The sequence below is a fragment of the Festucalex cinctus genome, chromosome 17 (assembly GCF_051991245.1).
Source record: "Festucalex cinctus isolate MCC-2025b chromosome 17, RoL_Fcin_1.0, whole genome shotgun sequence".
Taxonomy (NCBI): Eukaryota; Metazoa; Chordata; class Actinopteri; order Syngnathiformes; family Syngnathidae; genus Festucalex; species Festucalex cinctus.
In genome coordinates, this window is record NC_135427.1 from 15,612,320 (window position 1) to 15,632,230 (window position 19,911).

The 19,911-nt window shown below is 38.5% G+C and overlaps 1 protein-coding gene across 1 annotated transcript in view; it reads right to left on the reverse strand.

Moving 5' to 3' along the window:
• LOC144005494 (gamma-crystallin M2-like) overlaps positions 1-18,276 on the reverse strand; it is a 36,120-nt gene extending 17,844 nt beyond the window's left edge. The window contains exon 1 of the mRNA XM_077503741.1: positions 18,133-18,276. The gene's annotated coding sequence lies outside the window, so the exon portion shown is untranslated. The remainder of the gene's footprint in view (positions 1-18,132) is intronic.
• Between the last annotated feature and the right edge of the window lie 1,635 nt (positions 18,277-19,911).

Below are 19,911 nucleotides of genomic sequence, written 5' to 3' on the forward strand. Positions count from 1 at the left end.
ACAAACGACATCACTACATTGATGTACGGCGGCGCCGCGGCGGGACCTGAACAGCCAGCGCGGGATGCCGGAATACGCGCGTGCGCGTCGAACAAGTTGTTGCCTCATCAAGTGGGGACAGGAAGTCGTCAAATGGGATGTAAACAACATGCTCAACACACAGATGCCACAAACGGATTTCGAGTACACTGAGAAATTAGTACAATTAAGACCATTTATTAGAGGCAAGGCATTTATTTCTTTACATGGATGGCTAATCTATAGATGAATTATTGGATAAAAGTTACACTGTAGTATAAAAAAAAAAAAAAAGTGTATTTTCTGTCTCATTTATAACATGGTCAAACTTACGATTGGAGTCGGGTGTTTATTTCTTTAATTACGGTAAGTGGACGTCCAATAACTATGCAATGCACACATTTATTGGGCACACTTTAATATTAAAATATGGTATGATTAGTGTATTTCTACCTGATTTATAACCAGACTAAATGAGATTATTCGGGGTAAGGTGCCCCCCCCCCCCCGTGAACGACCAATGGACTTGGACTGGCTCCAAAATGGGACAATTCATTTCATGGGGCTAAACAAATTTACAAATGAGCAAATATTTATGTGAAGTACATTTGAATACAACTTTACACGTTTATTTATTTTTTCTGCATGATTTATATCAACGCCAAACAAGATTATGAGGGCCAAGGCGTTCGTTTGTTAATGTTGATGTCCATTTGATAATCACGTGAGCGACACATTTAGAGGTTTGCTTTAATATTAAAATGTGACATGACTGCTGTATTTCTGCCTGATTTAAAACAAGGCCTAACATAAGTTTATTGGTCGTCAGACTTTTGTTTGTTCTTTTTCTAATTATGGCTCATAATCAACATTATTTTTTGTTAAAGGGATACTTCACTTATTTGGCCCATTATAGCAATAAAAAGTTAATATTTTGTCTATAATTAATTTGATACTTTCATTATTTTTCATGTACAATTAGTACCTTTAAAAACACATTTTGCAACTTGCTGTCGACTGAAAATGACATCACAAGGGCTCAGGTAACCAATCACAGCTCACCTGTTTTCTAGGTTTGGTCATGTGACATTCACAAGCTGAGCTGCGATTGGTTACCCGAGCCCTTGTGATGTCATTTTCAGTCGACAGCAGGTTGCAAAATGTGTTTTTAAAAGGTACTAATTGTACATGAAAAATAATGAAAATATCAAATTTATTATAGGCAAAATATTGTTTGACTGCCAAAAATGGCTAAATAAGTAAAGTATCCCTTTAACTAGACTTAGTGTAATTTCTAGAGAAATTGCGTGGGAATGCCGAAAGCTGAATGCTAAGATTTGAATGCATGTGCAATGCTTATGAAGTACATTGAGAGATAAATTATGGAATTATAACCTCCTGTTTACTGGACAACGCGCTTTACCTTTGAAAAAGTTCAATGTCGTTCCCATTGAAGATGAATGGGGAAAAGTTCATTTTAAATGTTAAATTGTGCAAATGTAATGTGGAATCAGACGATATATATACCCTGTGAGGCGTGAATTTTTTAAGCTAGTGGATATTTGAACAATGTAAATTGGAAATATTATGTGTAATAATATTTTGTGGAGAATAAAAATCACAATAATTATTTGTGGGAATGCTTCACCATTGCAGTATAATGATTACTGCATTACAGTAACTTTGCAAATTCAACAGTCGCTGATAGCTGTGGTCGAACACATTCATGCAATAATAATAAAGCAAAAGTTCAAAAAATAATACGGCAAAAGTGAGTCCAGTATTGTTTTAAGAGGCTGTCAAATGTCAAGCACGTATCAAAGTGCAGCAGTGTTTCCTTTTCCACCAGCAAAGTGCATGTTAACCTTTCAGCATGTCAGCCCATCAAGCGTGGCTGCAGTGCGCTCAACGATTATTACACGGCCAGACCGCATGAAATATCAATTCGGGGTAAGCCGTCGACTTCCGCCAGTTGACAACCAATTTAGGGAGAAAAAAAAAAAAAACTCTTTTGGGGGGCACACAATCAAAGATGTACTGTAAGATTACAAAAGTGGACATTATTTGTGTATTTTTGCTCCTCAGTCATAATAAGGGAAAACACAAGATTATTGGGAGTAAGGATTTTATTTCTTCCATCTCTCTCGCTCTCTTACTGTTATTTTAATGTTCATTTATTTATCTGTCGATCAAAAAATGATTTATATGAGGCCCAAATTCAAAGCTATACTTTAGTATTAAAGGGATATTTGACTCACTGAGCCATTTTCAGCAGTAAAAAGTTCAGATTTTGTTGATATTTAATGTGGTAACTTCATTATTTTTCATGTACAATTAATACCTTTAAAAAGTATTTTTTCTACATGCTGTCGACTGACGATGACGACGTCACCTGTGCTGACCAATCATGGCTCACCTGTTTTCTGGGTTTGGTCAGTCAACTGAGCCATGATTGGTCGTTACCTACTTCCTCAGCACAGGTGATGTCATCATCAGTCGACAGCAAGTAGAAAAATGGCTTTTTAACGGTATTAATTGTATATGAAAAATAATGAAGTTATCAAATTCATTCTGGACAAAACCTGAACTGAAAATAGTTCAATGAGTCAAGTATCCCTTTCAAATTCAAATCATTTGTTGTGCAAACAAGTTTACTGAGGGTTAGGCATCATCCCCCACCCCACACTTATTTCTTTGTTGCAAATATTTTTCAGCCTATCGTTCATAAAATGAAAAAGACATTTTTGACCTGTAGGGTTAATAAATGCCCTTGGGGATAAAGTGAACTAGATGAAGGTGACTAACGGGTAAGGCATTCATTTTTTTCCCTATTAAAGTGTGTCGTTTTTGTATTGATTTGATTGGGGTTATTTTCCCATCTGTTGGCCCAACTGAAGTGGATGATAAAGGTGAACGCAGTATTATTGGGGTACGGTATTCATTTATTCTGTTATTCTGTCTGTCCATGTGTCAAGTATTTGTATTCATTTTTTTCGTTCTTTTGCACCAACTAGCTTAACACTTAACTCATTCACTGCCAATGACAACTATAGACGTCAAAAATCCAAGCAAACAGTCAGTGTTAATTTTGAAAAATAAATAAATAAATAACATTAAATTTTAATTAATAAAAAAGAAATTTCAATTTAGTTTTAGTTATAGTCTTCTGACTAAATATAATTAAAGCCTTAGTCATAACTTAGTCACTGATTGTATTTGAGTTTTAATCCAACCTTTAGTCGACAAAAACAAGGAGCAATTTTAGTCGACTAAATTGACTTCTGGAGGTTGAGACCCAGTTTGTGGTCTCAGTAAGACCAAGACCGATCACTATGCACGATGGTAGCACTTAGCAATGAAATTGTTGTCATTGTTGTTATTAATAACAATGGGGATTAATAACTATGAATGAAAACAATGAAAAACTAAAACTAAATTCAAATTTCTTGTCAAAATTTGCACTGGCTGTTTGCTTGGATTTTTGACGTCTATAGTCGTCATTGGCAGTGAATGAGTTAGGTGGCCCCGCTATCTTGACACCATCCACTTGCTGATGTTATCTTGGCTGCGAGCTGGATGGAGCCAACAAAGCCACCAGCAGCGTCGCCCCCCCCCCCCCCCCCCCCCCCCCCCCCAGTCTCTCTCGGCGGTTACATAATTCATGTCAAGCATATTCAAATAACATTTATCACATTGTCAATCACGCCGCGTCGCCGCTCGTAACCTTATAAATTAATAAGAGTCCCGCCACGGGAGCCGGCACGTTTAGTCATTCTGTTTGACAACACCAGGAAAAAGGGCCCATTCCGCAAGGGAGCGGAATCAAATTCCACGCTTTGGCACCGATATCGTTCGCCTCCTCGGAATGCTTCAAATATGGAAGTCGGAGCAGGGAGGGAACTTGAGTTTGGGACACAAAACCGGCAGAACGTTCAGTGACGAGACGGGATCGCGCAAGAACTAAAAACAAAGCACTGACAATTTTTTGGAATGGAAAATATTCTCTGATTTACAATGGCAAATATTTTCGGATTTATTTCCACCCTTGAAACACGCAAGCCAGACCGAACCCAATGAGAAACAAAAATGTCCGACATGGGTACATGTACATAGATACATATATTTTTTTTTAATTACTGAAAAACATTAAAATAAAATAATTTTTGGCATCATTTTTGTGTTTGGAAAAAAAAGAACTAGTAAAAAAATATATCAAAATAATTTTTAAATTCCTGAAACACATCAAAATATCATTTTTTGCATCATTTTTGTGTTTGGGGGAAAGAAAAAGCACAGGAGTAAAAAAAATGTAAAATCAATTCACAAAATACAGACAAAAATAATGAAATAAAATCAGTTAATTTTCAAAAAAACAAAACAAAAACAAATACAGGATTCCATTCAAAGCAAAATAAAAAAAGGAGAAATCAAAGCCATAAAACTAAATATGGAAAAACAAAAAATAACAGGATAAGTAAAAGAATGTATGAAAAAAAAATGGGGGGGGGGGGGGGAATTAATGAAACAATTTGGTTAAAAAACAAAAAAAACAAAACATACAACGGTAAAACTAAAAACAAAACAAAAAAAATCATGATTTTCTATGTTTGGAAAAAATAAAACATCAAAAATTAAAAGTAAAAAATTGAGGGAGAAAAATGAAAAAAAAGAAATGGAAAAAAGTACTGCACTGAATTAAAAGTAAAACAATTTGGTTAAAAAAATGACAAGGGTAAAACTAAAAAAAAAAAAAAAAAAAAAAAAAAAAAGTGAAAAAAAAAATCACAATTTTCTAGGTTTGGAAAAAATAATAACAAAAAACAACATTAAAATTAAAAGTAAAAAAGTGAGGGGGATTTTTTTTTTTTTAAATTGGGAAAAAGTACTAGACTGAATTAAAAGTAAAATGTAAAAAATAGGATTAATACTTTTCAGTGGATGAATGATTTATTTTTCATTCGCATTAAAAGTTTGTCCTTTTGCAGACAGTCTTGGCTAGTAAGCAAGACATCTTTTTTTCGCCACAGCGCCCTCTGCTGGACATGCTACCAAGTAAACATCATTCCGAAAGGGTAAAAATATGTGCACGTTCAACTTTTTCGAACTTTTTTTTCCCCTCTCTGTGTCCTCATCTTTCTTAGCTGGCCGGCAGCAAGGCATGATGGGAAATCCGTCTCAAATAAACCCGTCGTGTTCATGACCTCCTTCATGAATAAATGATCGTGACACGCCGTCATTTGCATGCGCGCAAAAGTCACACCTCAGCACTTTTTGTCTGCCGAGACGTCGGCGAGGTATTTTCTTTTCTTTCTTTCGTTTCTTTTTTTAACAGTAAGACGAAAAGGTGCTTTCATTCGCCAAGGTGCGCCTCGTCAAGGCGATCACGGCGCCTTCCTGCAGGCGATCGCAAGCCTCGGCCCCTCCTCGCTTCGCTCTAATTAGGCGACAGACGAACGACAAAGCAGCTTTGCCCTTGTCTGTTTTTTTTTTTTTTTTTAAGGTCATTATGCAAATGGAGGCTGTTGACAAACATGAAAGGTAGCGGATGGTTCTTTTTTTTGGGGGTTTGTTTTGATGAGCCACATCGGCTCTCAGACGGCTTAACGGTGGCCCCCGGCAGGTGTCGTATCGATACCGAGCACCGATCGATCTGAGGGGGCCCGTCCGAGGGGATTGGGACAGGAGGGCCCCAGCAAGACATTGGATGGGGGGTGGGGCTTTTTTATTAACTCCATACAAAACAAAGTCTCACCAACAAACTATTCCTATATTTTAAAAAAGTAGCCTACATTGAAAGTCAGTTTCTTCCTTGAAAATGAGGATTAAAGGAAGAAATTATTTGTATGTTGAAAAATGTGGAATATTGTGTTACTTTTCCAACAAAAATGGTTTCTCTAGGATTTTCAGGTAACAAAATGGGCCTGATTAAAAAAATCATGACACATTTTGTTTTTACTCATTTACAAAATTTGAAAAAACAAATTACTTTTATATTGGGAGGAGGGGGAGGGGGATAAAAACGACATTCCGACAAAATATATGTATTTTTAAATGTAGCAATTTTCAGGTAACAAAATGGGTGTGATTAAAAAAAAAGAAAAAAAAAAAGGCAGATTTACTGTTTTTACTCTTTTATATCTGAAAATTCGAAAAATCAAATTACTTTTATATATTTGGATAAAAAAAACATTCCAAAAAAATGTATGCATCTTCAAATTTAGTAATTTTGTTACATACAGTACAATCCCATATTATTTCTTGAATAATAAGAAAAAAAAATTCATCCAAAGCCTACAAAACCAACTCCAAATCTCCAAAGTTTTTCTTTGTTTTTTTGTTTGTTTTTTTCTTGGGGGGAAAAAATAAATATTGGTCCAATGAAAAGAAAATGGCAGATTTTTCAGTTATGTCAACTTTTAATCCGAAAAACAGCTGAGAATATAATATGTACTCATGCAAAATTATAGTCCAAGAAAAATAAATGATTGAATAAAAATATCTTCTGTGTGAGTTTTTTTTTCTTCCAAGTTTGTTTTCCACTAACAATAACTGGATTGAAAAGTTTGTTTCTTTTGTCACCTGATAAATGAAGAATAAGTCTTCATTCTGTTTATTATATATTATTCATTATTTGATCCGTTAAAAATAAAATGCTTTCATTTATTCAACTTGTCGCCGATAATGAGCTCGGGTTGAAATGTTCAATTTGAAAAACAGCTCAAAAATATTCTCTTATCCAAGCAATCGTCCAAGAAAAAAACATATATCGCTATATTAGGTGAGATGTTTGCTTTAATCAAATAAAACTATTTAAAAAAAATACTTTTCAAAGTTTTTCAGATAAAAACTCACGAAATTTTGTTGAAAGTTTTTTTTTTTCATCCGATAAACAAAGAAAAAGTCTTCCCGTGCACGCCAATAATTAGCTTGCGCAGAAATGTCGAACGTCGACATGGAGCACCCTAAAAAGCGACGCGGGGCGGTTTCATCTTCAAGTTTCGCCCTTGAAAACAAACTTTGACCTATTTGTTTTAACAGCGTGAGCCAATGGAACGAAAACGTCGGAAAACTTTTCCCAAGTCAGCCGACAACTTGTGACGCGAGTTCAAATAGACAAAAACCAATAACTCTCGCATGTTTACTGTCACCGGGACGTCTACAAATGACAAAAAAAACGAAACAAGAAAAATCAAGCCTGTAGCGAGGCTCGCAATTAGACGCCCGTGTTTTTACAGTTTTTGTTTCACGTATTTTAAGTTTGACGCCACTGATGTCGCACTTTAAATTAAAAATACAAAACAAGGTTGATCCATGTGATCTATTTATAAGCGGACGGAAGACTTTGCGTTAGCTCGACGACATATCAGAGGAAGGGTGGGGTGGATGTGGTGGTGGGGGGGGCGTAATTGACGAAACCGGCGTAAGTGTTCACCCGCCCACCCGCAGCCAACCTTTATCTCTCAAGTCTTTCACACAAGCCGGGTTGTGACTTCTTGACAAAAGCGCTCGTCGCGCGTCGGAAGGAAAGAAAAGCGCGTCAAGCGCTAATTACGCAGCTCGACTTTAGCGGCGCTAAAAGTTGGGCGCGGCGAGGGCCGTGCTAATTGCTACCAAACTTTGTGGAACGGCGAACTGGGGAGGGGCGCAGACGGGAAAGCGTTTGACAGGTCGCGCTGAGACGCCGGCAAAATCCAGGAGACGCAGATCAAAATTGAACAGTTGTTTATTTATTTTTTTTTTTTTAATCCCCGGATAATTTATGTACAAGTTGTGCAGCGCTGTCGTTTTTGGGCTTGCCAGCTCTCAATTAGCGTGCAAGCCTCAGGGAGCTAATTAACAATTAATTAATAAATTCCTGACATTTGCAAGCCACTCAAGATGTCTCCACTGAGAGTGTTGTGGGAAATGGAATGATTGGAGGAGGGGGGTACAAAAGCCGGACCCCCCCCGTGACCTTTTATCGAGTGTCCGATCAATATCGCGCCAGGGTCGGCGTCTTTGAGCTTTTTGGCAGCAAAGCAGGTTGGGAAGGAACACGCGACGGGAGGTGGTGGCGGGTCCAGAACGAATATCATTTACTCCTTAATGACATCTTCGTTGGTGGCTAGAAATAAAAATAAGAAACATCTTCATGTCGATTCACTCGACTTTTCAAATTTGGAGTCCAACTTTTGCACTGACAAGCTACGCGACAGTTGAACCTCAGTTTTATTGGCCCAACCAATACAAATTTTGAAGTCGATGAAGATTCCAAAATTTGACATAATAGAATTCCAATAACCAAGTAATTGGCCAATTAATTAAAATAAATAAATAAATAAATAAATAAATAAATAAATAGGAAAAACAATTTCTTTTTCGGTCATTTTATTTATTTATTTTATTTTTTTCATTTTATTTTTGAATGGTGAATGTTTGACTGTCAATATCTTTATATTATGCTGCAATTTATTGTTAAAAAAAAAAAAATCTGCCATTTTTGGGAAAAACTTAATACACTTAAATCGGTTTGCCTTTTAAAGGGATACTTTACTTTTTTAGCCATTTTTGGCAGTCAAACATTAATATTTTACCTATAATAAATTTGATATTTTCATTACTTTTCATGTACAATAAAATTAGTACCTTTAAAAACACATTTTGCAACTTACTGTTGATTAAAATGACATCACAAGGACACAGGTAACCAATCACAGCTCAGCTTATGAATGTCACATGACCAAGCCTAGAAAACAGTCCTTGTGATGTCATTTTTAGTCGAAAGCAAGTCGCAAAATATGTTTTTAAAGGTACTAATTGCATGTGAAATTTGATGAAAGTATCAAATTCATTATAGACAAAATATTAACTTTATATTGCTTTAATGGGCTAAATAAGTGAAGTATCCCTTTTAATCGATCGAGCCTAAACTAAAGTAAATCCAATAAATCCATTCCAGCCACTTACAAAAAATTAACTAGAAATACATTTTATAGAAAATAACTATAACTTTCCATCCAGAACAGAGTGAAAATGAACTTTTTTTTTTTTTTTTTAACCTGACAAGCTTTTATTTACAACTCAGCAATAACAAGCCTCCCGGTTTGCTCGGCAAAACTCAAACTGCGTAGCAGCCTGTCAAAAGTCAGGCCTTCAAAATAAAAGCACAAAGATAATTACATTAAAGTGAATGAAAATGTTGTTGAGGGGACTCCAACGGTTTAATAACGTTACAATTTCACAGGAGCACTGTACCTAAAAAAAAGTATACGTATTACTGAGTGAAAAACATAATAAAATCGGAAAATAGGAATGTAGTAATTATATTTGGTTCTATTTTCTTGAATTTTTTTCCGCAACTCAACTGATATCTAAGCCATTTATTTTTAACGTCAATGTTGGAAAATGAGTGTGAAATGTTCTTAAAGTATTTTGTGATGATTGTTTCAGTTGTACTTAGGTTTTAAAGGATTAAAATTGGCAATTACCGTATATTTTTGTGGGGCCTCCAGCCCTCGCATAATTTAACAATTTGCCACCGCGAGTGTTCACTGCATATGGAATTCCCGACGGGGGGGCCGGGTGAGCTGATTTAATTTGTCGCATTAACACATAACATGTCCGCTACACGTGACGCGCTTGTCACCGCCGCCGAGCCTTCAAACAGCCGTCAAAGCTCGCGCCGTTAGCGACGAGAGAGATTTTTCTTTTTCTTTTTTTTTTTTTTGCGTCAAAAGCAGCAGAACATCACTTGAAAGTATCCTTTATGGTTTGTCGAGAATGCCAACGAGGACTCAGTTGGTGACGTGCGTTTGCTATAATCTGCGCTAGCTTCTAGTTAGCGAGCAATTTCGTATGCTAATATTGACGTGACAGCTAACGTCGTGTAAACGGCAAAATTGGCCCAACCCAGCGAAGACAATCAGGTTCCAATAAGGAGGTCAGCAAAAGGCAAATGACTTTTGGACCACACAAACACGCACCCTTAGAAGGTGCTTATTTCTTTACCTCTATCTCTACTTTTAAATGACATAGGACGACAACCTGTTCAAATGAAGATCCTCCCCTCATTCCAACATAGTTCCTTCGCATAAAGACACCATGCGATGGTGCCACAGCACTGTAGTTCTAGGTTGTAATCTCACAATTCGCCACTAGATGGCAGCCATGTCTTAAGTGCACTTACACCGAGTCTTACTGCCCTATACTACAATGTGTGAGACGATTTTTTTTAAATACATTTTTAATGAAGGACATGCAAGACAAACAGTACTGCAATAATAATACATAAAATGAATAAATAAATACATAAATAAAAATAATAAAAAACTGAGTTGATTTATGTAAAAAATAAAATAAAATAAAAAATCCCTGAATGTGTTTTTTTCTTTTTTTTGTCTGTTCAAAGTCTTTGTTTTAAGTGGATAGTTATTTTATACATGCGTTGAGAATTGTATTATGAAAAACAAAACATAAGATATTGGAAAAAAAAAAAGCACAAAAAAAGAACATATGACTGGATTTGTTTGCGACTTGTTTGTGGTGGTTTATTATTTACACAGCTAATGCTGCTAACACTGCTAAAGGTCCCTAGCGTGGCTAACAGTTAACGCCACTAAGTCTGCAAGCCAGTTTATGTTTTTTACTGTGTAAAAAATGCTGCTAACGCTGCTAAAGGCCACTAGCGTCGCTAACACAGCTATATTTAAATATAAATATGTCTTTGGGAGTATGGTAATATTTGAAATAGAACGTATTTATACGTATTTATACGTTTTCGGGAGCAAGTGAGTTAATCGATTCTCTGAAATTCACTCTTCTAAATATAATTGGAAAAAAATATCGTCTGCGAGCCAGTTTGTTTTATACCACGTTAAAAATGCTGCTAAAGGCCGCTAGCGTGGCTAACACAGCTAACGCCGCTAAAGTCTGCGAGCCAGTTTACGTTTTTTACCACGTCAAAAATGCTGCTAATGCTGATAGCGTGGCTAACACAGCTAAGTCTGCGAGCCAGTATATGTTTTTTACCGCGTCAAAAATGCTGCTAATGCTGCTAGCGTGGCTAACACAGCTAACACCGCTAGGTCTGCAAGCCAGTTTGTTTTTTACCACGTCAAAAATGCTGCTAATGCTGCTAGCGTGGCTAACACAGCTAACACAGCTAAGTCTGCAAGCCAGTTTATGTTTTTTACCACGTCAAAAATGCTACTAATGCTGCTAGCGTGGCTAACACAGCTAAGTCTGCAAGCCAGTTTATGTTTTTTACCACGTCAAAAATGCTACTAATGCTGCTAGCGTGGCTAACACAGCTAAGTCTGCGAGCCAGTATGTTTTTTTACCGTGTCAAAAATGCTGCTAATGCTGCTAGCGTGGCTAACACAGCTAACACCGCTAGGTCTGCAAGCCAGTTTATGTTTTTTACCACGTCAAAAATGCTGCTAATGCTGATAGCGTGGCTAACACAGCTAACACCGCTACGTCTGCGAGCCAGTTTATGTTTTTTACCACGTCAAAAATGCTGCTAATGCTGCTAGCGTGCTAACACAACTAAGTCTGCGAGCCAGTATATGTTTTTTACCGCGTCAAAAATGCTGCTAGCCTGGCTAACACAGCTAACACCGCTACGTCTGCGAGCCAGTTTATGTTTTTTACCACGTCAAAAATGCTGCTAATGCTGCTAGCGTGGCTAACACAGCTAACACCGCTACGTCTGCGAGCCAGTTTATGTTTTTTACCACGTCAAAAATGCTGCTAATGCTGCTAGCATGCTAACACAACTAAGTCTGCGAGCCAGTATATGTTTTTTACCGCGTCAAAAATGCTGCTAGCCTGGCTAACACAGCTAACACCGCTACGTCTGCGAGCCAGTTTATGTTTTTTACCACGTCAAAAATGCTGCTAATGCTGCTAGCATGCTAACACAACTAAGTCTGCGAGCCAGTATATGTTTTTTACCGCGTCAAAAATGCTGCTAGCCTGGCTAACACAGCTAACACCGCTACGTCTGCGAGCCAGTTTATGTTTTTCACCGCGTCAAAGCCTACCGAGCGGCTAGCTGTCGTCCCGCATTAGCCGGCGCAACAAAGGCCGGGCCGAGCTCCCGCTTTGCCGGGCAACTTCTTGGCCGACCCGCCGCTGTCAAACGGGGGCGGCCAGCCCGCCGAGCAGGGATGCGCACCCTGGCATTCAAATAAGACGAGAAGTGAGACATCAGCGGCTGAAGTCCCATTAAAAGGCAGCGGCGGCTCATCACGGGCGGCGGCGCATCGATCGCGTTTAAAAAAAGAGACGAACGCCAGTCAGGAGGGGGATCTGAACGCGGGCCGAGCGGCGGAGGAGCCCGTCCCGTTTGTTCCCCGGCAACTTTGGACCGAGGCCTCCGTGACCGCGCCGCCCCCCCGCGGGACGCCTCGCCTCGCCCGCTTTGATGCCAAGACAAGACGGGGAGGGTTATTTGTGCAAATATGCCGCTCCGACGTCTTAATCTTCCGTCAGGTGATCTTTGCATGGGGTGCGGGAAAGCGGGAAAAGAGGAGGCAAGAGAAGAAGAAAAGAGCAAGTGTACTTGCGAGAGCGCTGGGAGACTCAAGTTCACTACGGGGGCGGCAGGAGTCAACCCCTCCCTCCGCCATCACCACCCAGCCGCAAAGCCCCGGGCCTTTTTTTTCTGCGCAACATTCAAAAGCGCCGAGCAGTCGATACGGAACGCAACTCGCAGAAAAGAGCAAGGGAGGGATTTCAAAAAAATCCAATACAAAAAAAAAAAAAAAGTAAAAAAAAGACACAGGAGGAGCGCAAAAGGGTTATACAACACGGCGAGATCACACAAAATGGAGGCTGCGGCGCAAAAGGAAGCCGGCGTCTCCGCGTGGATGCTTCATTGGGGGTGGCGGAATGAAGGGGGGGGGAGCTGGTGAGGAGAGTCAGCGATGCCAAGACACAAAGTCACGCTCAAAATGCTCATCCCAAAAAAAAAAAAGATGAGTAAAAGTGCAGGCTGCAAGGATGGAAAGTGCCTGCCACTAAACCAAATTAATCTCTGACTAGCACCATGCTAAGTGGTGAGCACGAAAGCGTATTCTTGCCACAAGAGCAAAATTTACCCTCCCGGGGTATATATCGTCTGATTCCACATTACTTACAGTATTTGCACTATTTCAAACATTTAATATCAACTTTTCCCTATTCATTTTCAATGGGACAGACGAACTTTTTCCAAGTATCACTTTCCACGCCCACTTCCATACATATAACTTATCATCATTACCAGGTGTCTGATACTGCTCGCTGGCACAGTTGGTAAAGTGCATTTCATAATTTTTCTTTCCACTTAATTCATGCATTCAAATCTTAGCATTCATCTTTCAGCATTCCCACACAATTTCTCCAGAAATTGCACTTAGTCTAGTTTTTATTGTTATTTGATTTCATTATGTCAATTTTGATGTGAATTATTGTGTTAGCTTTCGTCAACTACATTAACCTTTGCTGGGATGTAGCGAAATGTCGAGAAAAGTGAAATGTTGATATGAGGATGGAAAGGAGAGCTCCGTACGAAAGATGACGTCAAAGTTGTCGCGACCAACGCGAAGGCGGAGACGAAGGAAGGAAGCCGCCGCACGAGGACGTCAGGACGGAGCAGATCGACGAACACATGCTCGCCATGCTAATGAGCGCGGCGTTGAAAATGGGAGACTTTCAAAACATTTCCCGCTCGCGTTTGGAGATGTGAGGACTTGTTTACGCGTGCGGCGCATTGTTCTCAAACGCTCGCCGCCGCTCACTCGTTCTCTTTCTGCGTCTCTCACAAGTTTCTTTCAAACGCGAGAGCTCAACAAACACTCGACACCTGGCTTGGATGACTTCAAGAGCGACGAATCGTCGCGCGCGTCTGCGCGCCTCCATCTCGTTTTTTTTTTTTTTAATCAGCCATTCAGCTCCTTTTGCATTCCAAGCATTCGGCAAGACATCTGTAAAGTGGGGAGGGGTGTTGAGGGGTCTAAATAGGGGGGAACAGAACAGGTGCGGGACGGCCGGTGTAAAAACAGGCCGAGGAAGGAAGGGGCCTTTGTAAATTCCAGAAGTAAATTTGGTTGCGCTTCCACTAGTGGAATTACGGTAGTGAAGGTTACATCGGCAAAGCTGTTGAACGAAGCAAACTACAATTTTATTTAACTCATTGACTGGCAGTCATTTTCGCTGCAGCAACACACTTCGCTCCCGGCTGTTTTGCTGGATTTTGCAAGGTCCACAAAATATTGTGTTCAAAAGCTATAAAAACATGGAATCTACCAAAAGAAAGATTAGAGTCTCTTCTTTCATCAGGGAAAAAAAGTATATTTTTAACCATTTCCATTTTGCAGCAATTAGCATTAGAATATAGCTACGTTTCATCATTATTGACAAATCTGCTTAGAATTGTGGGGAAACAGCTTGTTTTCATCATGGCCTTGGTTAATCTCTTATACTCTGCTGTCACCTGCTGGCCGTTTTTGTGATTACTACCATTCTTTCCACCCGTCCTCTGCAGTTGAGAAGCTGCATCAAAACCTTCTGTATTCTCTAGCATAAAAAAGAAAACCCAAAACATTACAAAAAAACGTATAAATACGTCTTTGGGAAACTTAATACATTTAAAATATACGTTTTTGGGAGCAAATGAGTTAAATGGTTGTCAAGTCAAATATTTTCTTGATATTTGAATTTTACAAGTGCCCCCATTAGTCCAAACACGGTATTCTGATTAATATTGTGTTCCTGGGATATGAATTCAGGAAAAAAAGTCCACTGTTTTGTTTTGTTTTGTTTTTTTATCCATGAGGGGTCCGGCCATTTTAGCTTTTGCCTGAGCTCACCTGGCAAAATGGCCACCCCTCAATCTTGTTTGCTTGTTTGTTTGACAACACACCATCATACTAAAAAAAATAAATTAAAAAAAATACACAAACAAGCTACCCTCACACAAAAATACCCCAAAAAAATCCCTTTTCAAATTCTTCTTAAATGTTTCAAAATGTTTATTGCCACTTGCAGTTGTAGTTTGTCAAACTAATCATAAACAAAACAATTACACATTGTGTATACAAAACAACCACAAGTTCACTTTCAGTATCTCAGCTAGCTTAATGCTAACTCATAATATAAAACACTATAGACAAGCTAACTAAACTAGCATCAATAACCCGGATCGTGAATGAAAACATGTCGACGCGCAACATAACGTATACTTTATCCGTTGCAAAATATGACGACTGGAATGTCTGCTGGTCACGAGGGGTTTGGACCACGCCTGACTGGTCCGCCAAAAAGTGCTTTACACAAAATGGTCGTTTCCACACCGCACTCTCCCACAAACAAAATGAAAAGAAGAAGTTAAGTCACAACTTCATTTGCTGGATTTTTAGAAAATCTTCTATCGACATTCAACCTACATTCATTCAAAATGGCTTCCAAAAAACTTCATATGGCCAAATTAATAAGAATATACTTATGCAACAAACACAGATGCGCAAAAGAAAGACGCCTTCCATTTCAACTCCCACTTGTGGAACCCGCCCCTTTCCAAAACCCTGCGACAACAACATGCCCCCGTGAGGAATGCGAAAAGATTAAAAAACAAGAGTTTACGGCAAAATAAAGGGCCGGCGGCGCGTGACAAGCCTTTAAATCTGGGACGGCGGTCCCAAAGAGGAAGGCAGACGCGCGCGCCCGTCGCGGCGCCAATGAAAGCGACAACCAAGTTTTTAAGTGCGCTAGCCGGGAGACGCAGACGGGGGGGAGGCCATTAGCTGCATTGTGCCTCCTTGGCGCCGTGTTTGAACCGTTGTTGTTTTTTTTATTTTTCTCTCCGCCGTGGACGCGCAGATTGCCCGTGTCACAACTGATTTGTAGCGCGGGACGGGAGCAAACAGCAGCCAAAGTGTTTCATGCGCGAACGCGGACGATGTTGTTCTATTTTTCAAAAGGTTGTGCTTTTGATCTGGAATTCGTCTCCGGGTGGACTTTAGCCTCGTTTTGCGTCAGTTGCCGCACAGTTCAGAGCAGCTTTGTGCTTTTCAACCTCATTTGAACAAACACAATTAGAAAAATACTTCTCAGGGGCATATCTGATTGTGCCCCATGAAGTCTGCCTAGCAACAAGTAGCAAAACTCATTCTCATTCACCTATATTTAATATTTTTATGTCAACCAAAAAGGTATTTTTGTTTCAATCACTGTTTATAAATTTATTGGGGGCAAAATGGATTGTACCCCATAAATTCTGCCTAGCAACCAGTCGCAAACGTAACAAAAGCAAATACAAGCTACTTACTTAAAACAAAATTAAAATCTGCCGAGCAACAAGTAGCATAACCAAAGACAAACAACTTATCTTATGTCAGTAAAAAAAACAAAAAACATTTCCAAACACTGATTGCGCCCCATGAATCATGCCTAGCAACAAGTAGCAAAACTGATTCTAAAAAACAAACAAACAAACAAACAAACAAAAAACACCACTCTTTTCAAATGCTAACTGATTGCGCCTCATGAATCCTGCCAAGCAAAAAGTAGCACAACCAAATCAGAGCAAAAAAATATATAAATGAACATCTTACTAGTTCTATTGTTAAGGCCAGCCACAACTATTTTAGTTTTGACCACAGTACAAAAACTACTTGCGGGGCATCAATGATTGTGCCCCTCACATTCTGCCAAGCAACAAGTAGTCTAACCAAATCCGAAAAAAACAAAACAAAACAAAACAAAACAAAACATTGACTTATTATTATTACGTATTATTATTTTTAAAAAGTTAACAAAAGAGTTTTAAGACTTGGGGTGGGGCACATACCCGATTGCGCCCAACAAACTCTGCCTAGCAACAAGGCTCATTTATTTTGGTACGCTTTCCCAACCTGCCAGTTGAAGCACTTTTCGGCCCGCAGCAGTACAATTCATTTGGATGCGAAAGTGTCGATTGGCTGAGTGTTCTTGTCTCGAGGCTTATCGCGCACGCACGTCAACAATCTTGCGAGCGTGAACTGGACCGTTTAGCAGCAGAGCGAGGGGAGAAGGCTGTTATCGGCGGTGGCGATAATAAATACCTGACCCGACAGAGGTAATGCTGCCGGGCAAATAGAAAGATGTTATCTCCGAGAGTCGATCATGGAGAAGCTCGCATCTTCTCACCGAGTAAAAAAAAAAAAAAAAAAAAAAAAAATTCTTTCATTTTCCCAATTGGAGCTTGACATCTTTCACACTTTTTCTATTGGCTTTCTTTATGATCAATAATAATCACGGGCCAGGAAGATTAATATCGATTGGGAGTTAAATGAATTTAGCTGATGATAAATTGTTATATCTTAAAAAATTATGTTTGTTATTGTGGTTATGATTTGCACAAATTGTGTTGCATGGTTATCACCAAGACATACTTCAAGTAAATAAAATACCATACTGGGTAATATCATAATATTAAAAGTAACAACGACATCACAAATCGTGTATATACATAATGTTTTCATACATACAATAGTTTTATTTATTCTAATTAATAAAAGTTTATTTAGATATTTTTTTACTTGCTTTCTACCCCAAGTTCCTCTCACAAAATTACATATTTTTGTAGTAATTTAAAAAATATGCACATTTTAATAATTTTATTGTATTACTAACTCTGAATATGTCTGTAAATTTAAAAATAATTTATTCCAAGTATGTTTAGTTATACATTTAGTATTAAATCTGAATTAATTCATTGTTAATTAAATATTAATTTGTTTATATTTATGATAATTAATATTTCTCTCTGAATAAGCAAGTCTAATCGTCCTTATGTCATATTTTTTAAAATGGGCACATTTGTCAATGATACCTCAGCACAAAATCCTGTTCATATGCAATTTATATGTATTGAGCTCATATTTATTTTATATCTGTGCTACTATTTTACCAATCGATTTAAGACATTTTTATTTGTCCAACAGGATACACAGAATTATATAATCATAATAAAATAAAATAAAAATAAAACAAATAAAGAAACACCTGAAATGATTGTCAGGTTCGGGGTGAGATGATGAAAATCGTTTTCAATTGCAGGTTTGAATGAGTTAAAATGTTTAGTTGGGGAAACGTGTGGTGTCTGCTTACTATTATCTTCTTGTCCTTCCCTTGTGAATGGCGATTGTGCGCAGGCCACTCCCTCCCTGCAGGTGGCCTCCTTTCGTCACCGGCCATCGAGGAGATTTGAGGAGGGAAAAGGTCTCCACCTCCTTGGTTTGTCACCCACTTGTGATGCCAAAATTCACCTGGGGCAAAAAAAACAAAACAAAATAACGTCACTATTATTGGATCACTTGTAATTTCACCTGTGCGACTTTTGGGCGAGTACGTTTATGCAAACAGGGCAGATCGAATCGTTTATGCAGACCGTTTTTCAAGTGGAGCAAGTGGGTGGTATTAGCGAGGCAGACAAGCGGTTGGGGTTGAGAAGATCAAGGAAGGAAGTAAAGCAGTGGTGTACAAACTACGGCCCGGGGGCCATTGGCGGCCTGCCGTCCATTTTTCAGTGGCCCGCGACATGCGCTAAAAATGACATTTGACTCAGTTCAAATAAAATAAACAAAACTAAAATGTTTGGAAATGGTCAAAGTAAGAAGGGAGGGTATCAAAAAACTGGGGCCATTAAAGGTTATTTTAGTTAACTAAATCTAATGAAAAAACTAAAACTAAAATTAAAAAAACAATATTGTTCCCGAAATAAAATTAAAACAATGCTTTTTAAAAAAACGAGAACTAACTGAAACTACATTTTATGTAATTATAGCAAACGTCTGTTTTAGTCTTTGGTAATTCATTTAATGCATGAGCCTAAATGTGATTTTTAGTAGATTTATTTTGATATAAACCGGAATAATGACGTTTGAAAGTATGTCACACAAAAGTGACGTCATCTAGCAGCAGCCAATAGAAAAGCACCTTCAGATGACGTTGTTCCCATGGTGTTTTTTAAATATTGCGCACAAGTAATACACATTTTAAAAAACTAATACTAAAACTAACAAACTAAACATTTTTTTTAAAGAACTAAACTAATAAAAACACATTAAAATGTAAAATTGCAAAACTATAATAACCCTACTGCCATATTACAAATAAATTGGTTTGTATTCTGTAGCATTTTCTAAATATGCAAAAGCACAAATAAATTATTTGTACAATTTTTAGGACTAAACACAATTTCTCTTCATAACATTATGTGGCCCTTGCATCCTTCTGATTTTCTGTATGTGGCCCTCAAATGAAAAAGTTTGGACACCCCTGAAGTAAAGTTATGCGGCCATTGAACCTGCAACTAGTCACCAATCCGACAGTTTTTTTTTCTTTTTTTGTGTGCAGTTTTTACTAGTGCAGCAAGTCGGCGTGTGCAAGGCAGACAAGCGGTGAGAAGGGAAGATGGTCTTTAAAAGAATTGTAAAATTGATTGGACACTGATTATGATTTTTTTTTTTTTTTTTTTTTTTTTGCGAGCGGAGCAAGCAAGGTGCATTTTGGGGAACAAAGTTCTGAGCTCGGTCCTGGAAGGAATTCAACTCATAAAGTCAAGTTATGGCTCGTTTTCCATCAGTGGTGGTGGATGTTTGGGGGTGCGGCTACATTTGTCAGTAATGAGCTGGTTTTTCTTTTTCTCTCTCTTTGTGATGAAAACAAAAAAGAGAACTCGCAAGAAGAAGGAAAAAGGAGGACGTTTAATGATGACGTCTGTGGTCTCCAGGGTCCAAAAACCGCAAGCGACTCCATTCAATTATGCAAATGAGGGCCCGCCGCCGCCTCTTCGGCCGTCACTTTAATGACGACGTAAACACGCGCACGCTGAGGAGGCCCGATTTAGTTATTTGGAAGTTAATTGTGTTGGTCATTAAAAGAAAT